The sequence below is a fragment of the Fukomys damarensis genome, unplaced genomic scaffold (assembly GCF_012274545.1).
Source record: "Fukomys damarensis isolate Sample0158 unplaced genomic scaffold, DMR_v1.0_HiC HiC_scaffold_20, whole genome shotgun sequence".
Lineage (NCBI taxonomy): Eukaryota > Metazoa > Chordata > Mammalia > Rodentia > Bathyergidae > Fukomys > Fukomys damarensis.
Window position 1 is genome coordinate 38,687,808 of NW_022900932.1, and position 11,899 is coordinate 38,699,706.

Genomic DNA, 11,899 nt, shown 5'->3' on the forward strand with positions numbered 1-11,899 from the left:
CTTTGCAATGTCTCATATGGATATAGCCAGCATTTATACAGGGGGAGGTGGATACCAAAAAGCTGAGCACCTGTACCAGAAAGTATTTGGTCTGCATGATGGTAATAAGAGATCCATTTTCAATAGAGCTATTTTCAGGAATGACATGGAAAATCTGAAGAAAATGTAATTGTCTGCTAATAAAAGGGCTAAACACAAAAATTGCCAAAGGAAGAATTCTCAATGCTTTAGAGAAGTTGGCTACAAGGCAAGTCTGTCAGAATAAATCCGATGTGAAGAGTTTGAATCTTTTTGAGTGTGCTCACAAAATGAAAGGAAGGAAAGAATGAAGCCTTGTTGTCCTATGAGATAGCCTTAGACGGGCAGCTGACCTCAACCTTATTGTCTGAAATGTTAAATGTTACTTTTATCTAAATCTATACATCACACAAACCTTCCCTGCTTGGTACCTTTAGAAAAGCATGACAAGAAACAACACAAATCGGTTTGATGTGCACTTAACTAACCTCTTTTGGCTAATGAACACCTTCCGTTCATGTAGTTATTGACAGGGACATCATTTCTCCATCTTACCCCTTTGCCCTTTTGCCACTCTTTATTTGTCATGAATTGGGCACCTGTTATTGTAGACAGCCAAGTTAGATAGAAATATAGTAGGTGATCAGACAGGGCTGAGCCTTCAAGGAACTCAAGACCAAAGGTGAAAACACACTACAACTGTGACCAGAGACACATGAGTTGGGGGCCAAGCCTCAAGATGATGACAAAAGGATCAGGCCTACATACTTCCCAAGGGATAAGTGATAACACCTGGTCTGGTAAAGTCTAGATAGGCTACCGCTGCCTCAGTGAGACCGCCAAATCCCTTGCCTACATGACATGTTCTTTTTTCTTTCTTTGTACTCCTTGCTGTGTGGCTTGCTTCCCTGTCAGGTCACTATTACCTAAGCAACTATACTTGTAACCTTACTGGTCAATCATAGCTGGAACCCACATCGTACTCATGTATGTTTTGTTCTATAAACTTACCCTGTAAAATGGGGTCTCCAGCCACTCATTTGGGACCTCTTCTGCCTCTCTTAGACAGAAACTCTTTCCCTCAAAATTCTTCCTACTTATTTATTTGTTTGTTTGATACAGGGTCTCACAATGTAGTTCAGGCTGGATTTGAACTCACTATGTAGCTCAGGCTGGCTTCAAACTCACAGTGATTCTTCTGCCTCTGCCTCCTGAGTATTGGGATTACAGTTATGTGCCACCATGCCTGGCCTTCAATAAATTCTTACTACTCAACCCCCATTGTTCCTAGAATTCATTTTTCTTTTAAAGAATAAGAGCTTGGCATTTCAGACATCTAACCAGTTGGGCAATATAATATTTTCATATTTCACCTCCTTTATCACTCATTTGATAGAGGGATGGGTACAGAAAACATCAAATCAGACTTTTTCCCCTTTGAGATGGGGAGACTGGAACTAATAGCTTCTGTCCTTGGTCTACCAGGTCAACTGTGCAACGGAGACCTACTCAGGCATCTTTTTCATATGGACAAGTATATTGGCACATAAAAAAGCTACAAACAAAGCACATAACAGAAAGGGAGATATGTGTTCATTGACTGTAGCATTTTAGCTCCATTTTCATTTTCCGAAGCCCACTTTTCTCCCTACTTTCAGGCCATTGTTGTAAATATTAACAAATTCAACTTCTTTAAGGTATTAACATGTATTTGCATGCCAAACAGTTCTGAAATATTCATACATACTAGACAGTCATTCTGACCTAACAGAACATGACAAAAGAGAAAGTTATAAAAGACACTTTACTGAGATGTACCAGTAGTGCAAGGTAGAGTGTATTGTAACTCTCCTCTTTTTCTGTACCTAAAAGTTTTAGTAATCATAATAAAATTAACTGAGATAACAAATTCTTGGGAGTGTGGTTGTTGTTGTTGTTATTTAAAGCTATGAGTTTGTATACCTGAGGTGGGAAGTTGGAAAACTAAAATTGCTCATACAGAAATCAGAGGTCCAAAGTTAGAGGAAGCTATAAGAATTTAAACTTTTACCTACAAAAAATAGAAACATCAGCAAAGCATTTGACCCTACATGAATTGCACAGCATTGGAGAATACAGAGAAATTTCACAAACATTTAAAGTCTGGGAATGGGGATGGCATATTCTGTGTTGCTGGTGTAGGTAAAGCATAAATAGTTAATTTTGGTGGAGATGTATTAGATTTATTCAAAGTCGTGTTACTGTTGCATGCATACCAATTTTAAGGAGCTCACCTGAACTCTCCTTGGATTCCTTACTTACTTCCATTTCAGACTGCCTTTCAATGGACCAATTTGACTTTCCTCCTCAAACGCAGTTACATGTGAAATTTAAAGTCAGAGATCTGGTGATTAGAGAATGTAAAGGCAACCTCCCTCTAACTAGACAACTAGGCAACTCTGAGCTTCTTGCTTTGGCTCAGTAACATAATTCCTCAACTACCTCTATTCAATAGGGCTGTTAAGCCCAGTGTGGTGGTGCATGCCTGTAATCCCAGCCTTTGGGAGGCTGAGGTAGGGGGATTGCTGTAAATTCGAGACCAGCCTGGACTACATAGTGAGTTCCAGGGCACTCTGAACTACATAGTGAGACCCTGTCTCAAAAACAAAAACAAAAAAATTCAATGTGGCTGTTGATCCAAGCATTGGCCCATCTATGCATACAGAAACAAAAAGATATATTCTTCCCTTTGTTTAAAAGTTGCTTAGCAAGTTTATGGAAGTTACACTGCATCATCTCACACTGCAACCTTCCCAGCACCCCGCTTCAGGAAACCAAAACTGAGTTCCTTCATGAACAGCAGCACCTGTCAGGCACAAGGGAGTAGTGATTCTGAGGTTATATACGTTTTTGTATGCATTTGCATGCTTAGTGATGACAGCATCAATTTTCAATACAAAATTTTTTTTCTTATAATACAAACAGGAACTTAAAGTTTCATTGATTGTGTTGACATTGAGGCAACATATTGGTGCTTTTCGCAAAGATGAGGAAGGAATGAAAATAGTATGGTGGCTACTGAAAATAGTATGTGGCCTAGCACAGAAATAACTCTAAAGAAATCTTCCCTGGTAAGTTCATTGCAAACTCTGGCTACATTTCTACATATAAATTTGTATGTACCAGGCTTCATAAGGCTTTGGCTACTAAATAAAAAAGATCACATTTTGTGCTTTAGGCCAAATTATGATAGCTTTAGCCCAAATGGCATTCTAGAAAGCTTACCCCAACTGTCCCAAAGGTAGCAAAAAAGTTTTTTTTACAAGAATGTTCTGTAGATATTTGTCACCTTGGCCCACTCAGCTCCTCTACCTGCCAACTCTGCTCTCTTCTGTTGATGGACCTCATAAGCTTAGAAACTAAAAATACTCAATGATGATCTTAGATGGCTACAGAAAATACATACTTATTTGATATTTCTTTAAGACGTATTTACCAAGTTCTGAATTTATGGAAAATAAACATACTGCCAAAAAATCAATGAAGATGTATTACACACAAAAAAATTAGATTAGGAAGCTGAGATGTTGATGAGAGAAAAAAGAACTAGCCCTGAGACACCAGATAATTTGTGTAAGCTGACTGTTCAAGCCCTCACCTGGAGTTAGCTATAACTCAGGTTAGAGTTGCTAAGGATAGAGGGGTAACTTTGGAGGAATCTAAAATGGATAGATATGGGTCAGAGTATTACTTCACAGTGGCGGGGGGCGGGTGTGAAATAGAGATTGAACCCAGGACCTTTGAACTGATCTATGTCCTGAGATCTTTTTAATTTTGTACTTTAAAACAAGGTCTCACTAAGTTTCTAAGTTGCTTGGGATGGGCTCAAACTTGCAGCCCTCTTGTCCCAGTATCCCAGAAGGGTTGTAATTATCAGTACATGCCACCACATCCACCTCAGAGCATCACTTTAAGTATACACACCCACACATACATGCACACACAAAACTCTAACACACACAATTGCACACTTCCTGTCACAAATCCTATGTCAATTCCTTTCTCTGGACAGTTTTGACTCCTCAGCCTCTTCCAGGGAAAATGGCAAATGAAATAATTTTTTTGTCTTGGTCCATTTTCTATTGCTGGTTATACCACAGATGGGATATTTTATTTTAAAAGAGATTTCTTTAGCTTGCATTTTGTGAGCCTGCACAGTCCAAGAGCATGACATCAGCATCTAGACAGGGCCTTCTTGTTCAGTATATGTGCAGAGCATAACATATTGCACAGTTCTTGAGGAATGGTATCAGTGGCCATCAGACCCAGTATTCTGATTCCTTTGCTAACCATTTAATCCATGAATGCTAATTACTTCCTAGTTGTCAACACTACTGTCTTGGGGACCAAGTTTCCAAGACATGAACATGGTTCAACATATCTAAAATATAGCCCTACTTTAATACAAAATAAACATTCTATCACCTTCAGAGTAAAGAAGAAAAAACTTGATGTCTTGCCCAAACTTCAGCCCCAAAATGTTTCTCAAGTGCCTGTGTAAGCAGTACTTGAAAACAGGACACTGGCCTAAGGAATTTATTGACCACAGGTCCAATCCACCCTTCTAGGCTCAACATTTGCTAGGATGGGCTGCTAAGTTGGCCTATTCTTTTGGGTGTTGATTGAGTCTCCTACATGGATCTTTCAACCAGGGGAGTAGATGGCCATGAGAAGTCAAGAAGTCAGGGTTGCTCCCAGTCTCAGGAACCAGGGCGTTGAGCTGAGTTCTGAAAGATGCTGTGTCACAGTTATGGTTGTCCAGGAAAAAAAAAAAAAAGAAAGGAGAAATAAAGAAAAAACAAAACTTCATATGTGTTGTCATTAAGGTTTGCCAGGAAAAAAAAAAAAAAGAAAGGAGAAATAAAGAAAAAACAAAACTTCATGAAACAGCTGAAAAGGGGAGATTAGTGAAGAGGCTACAGAGAACATCTTGTGGACAACAGATAATGTTTTTCAAGGCGGTCTTGCAAAGGGTTGCCTAGACAGAAGTGCCTGTGCTTTCAAATGTTATCATCTGTTACTTTTGAGCAAATTCTCCCTAAATGTAAACTTTCTTGGACACAAGCACATAGTTTTTTTTGAGATTTTACAAAGGAGATGGGCATCAGGATATATAGATAAAAAGAATGGCAGAGCAAGTGACACTCTGGTCTCCTACAGAGCAGAGGTGCATATTCCTGACATACAGCCAAAGGATTCTGTGCCCAGAAAATGTAGCCAGTTTCTTTTATTTCCCCCCTCATTGAGTTTACTGGTACTTTTAAAGTATACAGTATAGTTAGCATTCATCATTGGGATCTTGCACCTTTACATGACAAGTCTTGGTTCTCGTTTTTTCCCCTTACCCCTGCCCTTCCTCCACCTGATACGATGTGTGTGTGGTGTCTCCTAAGTCATCTGCTTCTTACATAAATGTGAATAGAGGAATCCCAACCCTCTCCCAGTGTGGGCCTGTCTCCAGAGTTTCTGTTGTCCCATATATAGCCACTGTAGAACTGTTCGCATTTATATTTTAAATTAAAATTTAAAATGTTTAAAGTTTCTCAGATGTACTAGTTATATTTCACGGCTACATAACCTGTAGCTAATGTCTCCTACATTAGGAAGCACAGAATTAGAACACTTCCAACACTGCAAAAATCCTTTCAAAATGAATGTAGAATATTTAACATAAACCCTGGCCTCACCCACTACATGTCAGCAAAACTCCTATTTCCCATCAAGAGTGACAATCAAGAACGTTTGCAGTTATTTCCAAAACTGAGCATCAAACTATGCCTTTAAAATGGGTGTATTTAAGGGTCAGGGATTTAGCTCAGTGGTTCTGCCACCTGCCTCACAAGCACAAGGTCCTGAGTTTGATCCCTGGTACCAAAAACTAAAAATAAAATAAAATGGGTGCATTTTATGGTATGGAAAGTATAATCTCAGTAAATTTGATTTTTAAAAATGCACAGAGATCTGTTAATACTTCACTATTAGTGCAGTCTCTAGAAGAGCTAAGGGAAAAAAGACACCTTTAGACCTATAGAGAAGGACAGAGGGGCCAGTCAATTCCTGGGTATCCTATTAGCTAATACTTGAGGAAGGTAATGAATACTAGTTGTCTCACTTCAGCCCCAAGAACTTGCAAAAACTCTGCAAGGTCATGTTTAGGGATGGGATAAGTGAAAGGAACTCTCTGTAATGTGCCTCAGGTTACCTTTTCTACATAACGGGCTCCTGGTCAAGAATGATGGCAACTGTATCTGCATGAGTAGGTTGACCAGAAGGCCAGAACATACCCCATGCCTTGGTAGGCAGCCTTCACCAGAGGCTTTACAATGTCTTGCACTCAGGTGTGTCTAGAGCCACTTATCCCAGGAGGCCTGAGGGGAACCCTCTGAAATATGCTGGCCTGAATGAAGCCCACATCAAGGTGCTGTGTAAAGGGCCATGGACTTAGCTCAGTGGTTCTACCACCTGCCTCACAAGTGCGAAGTCCCAAGTTCAATCCCTGGTAGAAAAAAAAAAAATGATGCTGTGTAGGGACAGAGGCAGGTTGGACTTCCGTTCCCCAGAAGTGCCAAACATTACCAGAGGAGGAAAATCATCAGATGTCTGCCAATGAGGACAGTCCTCCAAGATCCCACTGAGTAATCTGCTTTTAGAATTTCTGTTATCAGGAAGGAAGCAAGGACCCCAGAGGAGGTCTCTCCAGCTGCCTGCTTGGGCCCACCCGGCAGGTCCACGACCTCCCTGACTGTGCACCACCAGATCCAGTAAGGAAGGTAGCCACACAGGTGCCCTTGAAACACCCCCATGACCTGCCCCCTCCCCGCAGTTCTCAAACATCCTGATTGGGCCAGTCCTTGGACCCACTCTGCAGAGGCATAGGTGGTCATGGAGGATATTTTTCTGAGATTGCAACTTTAAACATCTTTAAGGAAAGGGCAGGGGAAACCTGTAATAGAACTGTGTGGAGGTCAACGCTGTGGGTTGGAAAACGCAATTTAGGCCTTGTGGACTGAGGTCAGTCTGAGTTGCATGGACTTGCCATTGGCTAGCTGAGATCAGGGGATTCAGTTCTGCACATGGCTGTAAACGTGGTATAATATGACAACAGAGACATAGTCTGAAAGAGGCCCTTCAAATTCTTTTGTTTTCTTTTCCTCATTCCACCCAAAATTTCTTTCTTTTTTCTGTCCTCTCTCTCCAACTCAGTCTCTTGCTCCACCATATTATCCCTCATCTCCCTTTTTATTCCTGCTTCTGCCCTAACTCAGACTTCTTCTTTTATTTTTTTATTTTTTTCATTGTGTTCTTTTCTCCTGTCATTTTACCTCACTCATGGCTCCAAAGCTTCAAGGGAAGGTGAACCCCTGTTACAGTTAAAGGGATATATTCTCATCCTTATTCCTGCACTCTGTCTATCCCCTCTGAAGTTAATAGCTTCGTAAAGATAGGAAGGTCATTCTACATCCTCTGGCTTCACTTCAAACCTTCTCCACTTCTTCCACTTATCTACACCTCTCATCTTAACTCAGTTTAACCCCCCCATGCTAAATGGTAAAGATGCTATACTGAAAAGCATATTCACTGCAAACATATTTTGGGCTGCTTCTTGATATTAATTTAATTCATATGGTTTAAAAGTGATAGATGAATGACTACCACAACTGGTCAATTTGCAAGCTGTGCGTGAACCTATTGGGCTGCTAAATATATCAATTAGGATTAAGGATTGTGATTGATTCAATAAGTTGCTTTCTCTGATATTATGAAAATGAGGATGCCCATGAGTCATTAGAGACTCAAAAGCTAAAACACAACTACATCAGGAAGATTTAAGTAATAACCCAGAAATTAAAACAAGGACAACCCAACAACAAAAATAAAAATGAGAAAACACTTCAGCAAGATACAAAGACAGACTTCCAGTTCAACAATGGCAAACAGTAGGGCAAATGAGGATGAAAAGTCTGATAGTGAACCAGCAGGACACCCTGGACCCATAGCACAGGAGGTAACAAAACAGATCAATCAGGCTCTAGAAAAATTCAAATCAGAAATAATTTCCCAGTTAACCATAGAGATGATGAGAAAAATGGAAGTCATGATTTGAGACTCAAAAACAGAAACTGACAAAAAAAAAAAAAAAAGATGAACTCAAGACCATGATAAAAGCCATGAAGACTCAGCATAAGAAAGAAATGGAAACAATGAATGCCCGACAGAGGAAAGCAATGGAATCCATTAAACAGATTCAAACAGATATACAGGAGATTAAATACTCTATTTAAAGTGTACGCAACAGAATAAAAGATTGCAAAGATAGAATTTCAGATATAGAAGATAGGATCACTGTCAGTGACTGTGAAGAAAGAGGTCTCTCAAAAACAGCAAGGGATCATGAGAAATCGATCCAACAACTTCTAGACGATGCAAAGAAAAATAACATAAGACTGATAGGAATCCATGAAATAGCAGGAGAAAACACAAATGACTTAAAAAAGCTCTTCACAGAATTAAGGACAGAAAATTTCTCAAGCAGAAGGGAAGAATTAGACATACAGATAAGTGAGGCATATAGAACTCCAACTAGCCATGATCAAAAAAATTCTACACCTAGACATATAATAAGCAAGATCCCAGAAATCCAATAGAAGAACAAAGTACTACAAGCAGTAAGAGAAAAGAAACAAATCACATGCAAAGGAAAGCCCATTAGAATCACAGCAGATGTTTCAACACAAACCCTTAGGTGAAGGAGAGCCTGGAGTGAGGTATTTCAAGTCCTAAAAGAAAACAACCTCCAACCTAGACTGATGTATCCTGCAAAACTCTCTTTCAAAATAGGTGAGGAAATAAGATACTTCCACATCAAAGAACACCTGAGAAACTTTATGAACACCAACCAGCACTACAAGGAATTCTAAACAATATCCTAGAAAAGGACAATGAAGGTCACAATACCATGATCTCCAACAGACCAAATCAAACAGGCAAGGCAAAACACTAAAAGGAAAGGGGAGAAAAAGTAAAAAGAGTCAACAAAAGGACAATAACATGAGAATAATAAGTCACAACATATCAGTTATAACCATCAATGTTAATGGCCTCAATTCAACAATCAAGAGAAATAGATTGGCAGACTGGATTAAGAAGCAAAATCCAACAATATGTTGTATACAAGATACACACCTACTGCAAAAGAAAGCCCATAGACTGAAAGTGAAAGGATGAAAAACAATTCTCCATGGGTCGGGAGCCCAGAAAAAGCAGGGGTAGCAATCTTATTGGCAGACAAAGTAAATTTCAAACCAAAACTCATTAAGAGAGACAAAGAAGGCCACTACATCCTTGTAAAGGGAACAATTCAAGAGGAAGAGATGACAATCATAAACATATATGCACCAAATATAAATGCCCCCAACTATATAAAACAAATATTAAGTAACATGAAAAAACAAATAAGCACTAATACAATTGTAGTGGGGGATTTTAATACCCCACTATCACAAATAGACAGATTATCTAGGCAGAAAAATCAACAATGAAATAATAGAACTGAACCAAGCTTTGGAACACACAGACTTAATAGATGTCTACAGAGTATTCCACTCCCAAAAATCAGAATATACATTCTTTTCGGCTGCACATGAATCATTCTCCAAGACAGACCACATATTGGCTCACAGAACAGGTCTGAATAAATGCAAAAGAATTCAAGTCATCCCCTGTATATTATCAGATCATAGTGCAATCAAACTGGAGATCAATAGCACAAGAAACTGTAGGAAGTTCAAAGCACATGGAAACTGAACAACACTCTCCTAAACAATCAACGGATTACAGAGGAAATTAAAGAAGAAATTAGACAGTTTTTACAAATAAATGAAAATGCCAATACAATATACAGTAATCTATGGGACACAATGAAAGCAGTTCTAAGGGGAAAATTTATAACACTGAATGCCCACACTAGGAAAACAGAGTGGGCTCAAATAAATAACCTAATGATGAATCTTAGAGTCCTAGAAAAACAAGAGCAACAAAAACCCAAAGCTCGAACAAGAGAGGAAATTATAAAGATCCGAGCAGATATCAATGCAATGGAAACCAAGAAAATGATACAAAAAATAAATGAAACGAAGAGCTGGTTTTTTGAAAGAATAAATAAAATTGACAAACCCTTAGCTAATCTTATCAAAAAAAGGAAAGAAAAGGCTCAGATCCATGAAATCAGGGATGAAAAAGGTGAAGTCACAACAGATCCCACAGAAATCCAGAGGATCATTAATACCTACTTGGAGAACCTGTACGCCAATAAAATGGAAAACAGAAGAAATGGACAGATTTTTAGATACTTATGAATTACCAAAGTTGAACAAAGAAGATAAAAACATTTTAAACACCCCAATTACAGTCAGTGAAATGGAAAGTGTAATTAAAAATTTACCAATAAAGAAAAGCCCAGACCCTGATGGATTTCACTGCTGAATTTTACCAGACATTTAGAGAAGAACTACTGCCATTACTCCTCACACTTTTCAATGAAATTGAAAGGGAAGCTATACTTCCAAATTCATTCCTGGAAACAAGTATCACTTGGATTCCCAAACCAGGGAAAGACACAACTAAAAAAGAAAACTACAGGCCAATCTCCTTAATCAATATAGATGCAAAAAATCTTTAATAATATACTAGCAAACAGAATACAAAGGATTATCAAGAAGATCATACATCCTGACCAAGTCAGATTCATTCCAGGGATGCAAGGGTGGTTCAACATAGGTAAGTCAATAAGTGTAATATACTATATTAACAAAATCAAGGACAAAAACCATATGATCCTCTCAATAGATGCAGAAAAAGCATTTGATAAAATTCAACACCCATTCATGATAAAAACCCTGCAAAAATTTGGAATAGATAGTCTATACCTCAACTTAATAAAGGCTATTTATGAAAAACCAACAGCCAACATCATATTAAATGGCCAAAAACTGAAAAGCTTCATGTTAAAATCAGGAACAAGACAAGGATGCCCACTATCACCACTGCTCTTGGATATAGTTCTGGAAACATTAGCCACAGCAATCAGACAAGAGAAAGAAATTAAAGTAATAAAGATAGGAAAGGAAGAAGTTAAACTGTCATTATTTGCTGATGATATGATACTCTACATTGAAGACACAAAAAACTCCACCAAAAGACTTCTAGATTTAATTGACAGATTCAATAGAGTAGCTTGATACAAGGTGAACATCTAAAAATCAATATCCTTCTTATACACAAATAACAGACTCATTGAACAAGAAATAAGGGAAAAATTCTTTTTACATTAGTACCCAAAATTGAAGTATCTGGGAATCAATCTAACTAAAGAAACAAAAGACCTCTACACTGAAAATCGTAGCACTCTGAAAAAGAAATTGAAGAGGATATAAAAAAATGGAAAGATATCCCCTGCTCCTTGGTAGGAAGAATCAACATAGTGAAAATGGCCATACTACCAAAACTGCTATACAGATTCAATGCAATGCCAATTGAAATTCCAACACTATATTTCACAGAATTAGAAAGAAGAATCCAAAAATTCATTTGGAATCATAAGAGACCTAGAATAGCAAAAGCCAACCTAGGTAACATACACATGGCAGCACGTATAACAAGCCACTGTGATAAAAACAGCATGGTACTGGCAAAGAAACAGGCCTGAGGATCAGTGGAACAGACTGGAAGATACAAAAACAAATCCAGATGTACTCAGCTACCTCATCTTTGACAAAGGAGCTGACCATCCTCAGTGGAGGAAAGATAGCCTCTTTAATAAATGGTGTTGGAAAAACTGGATTTC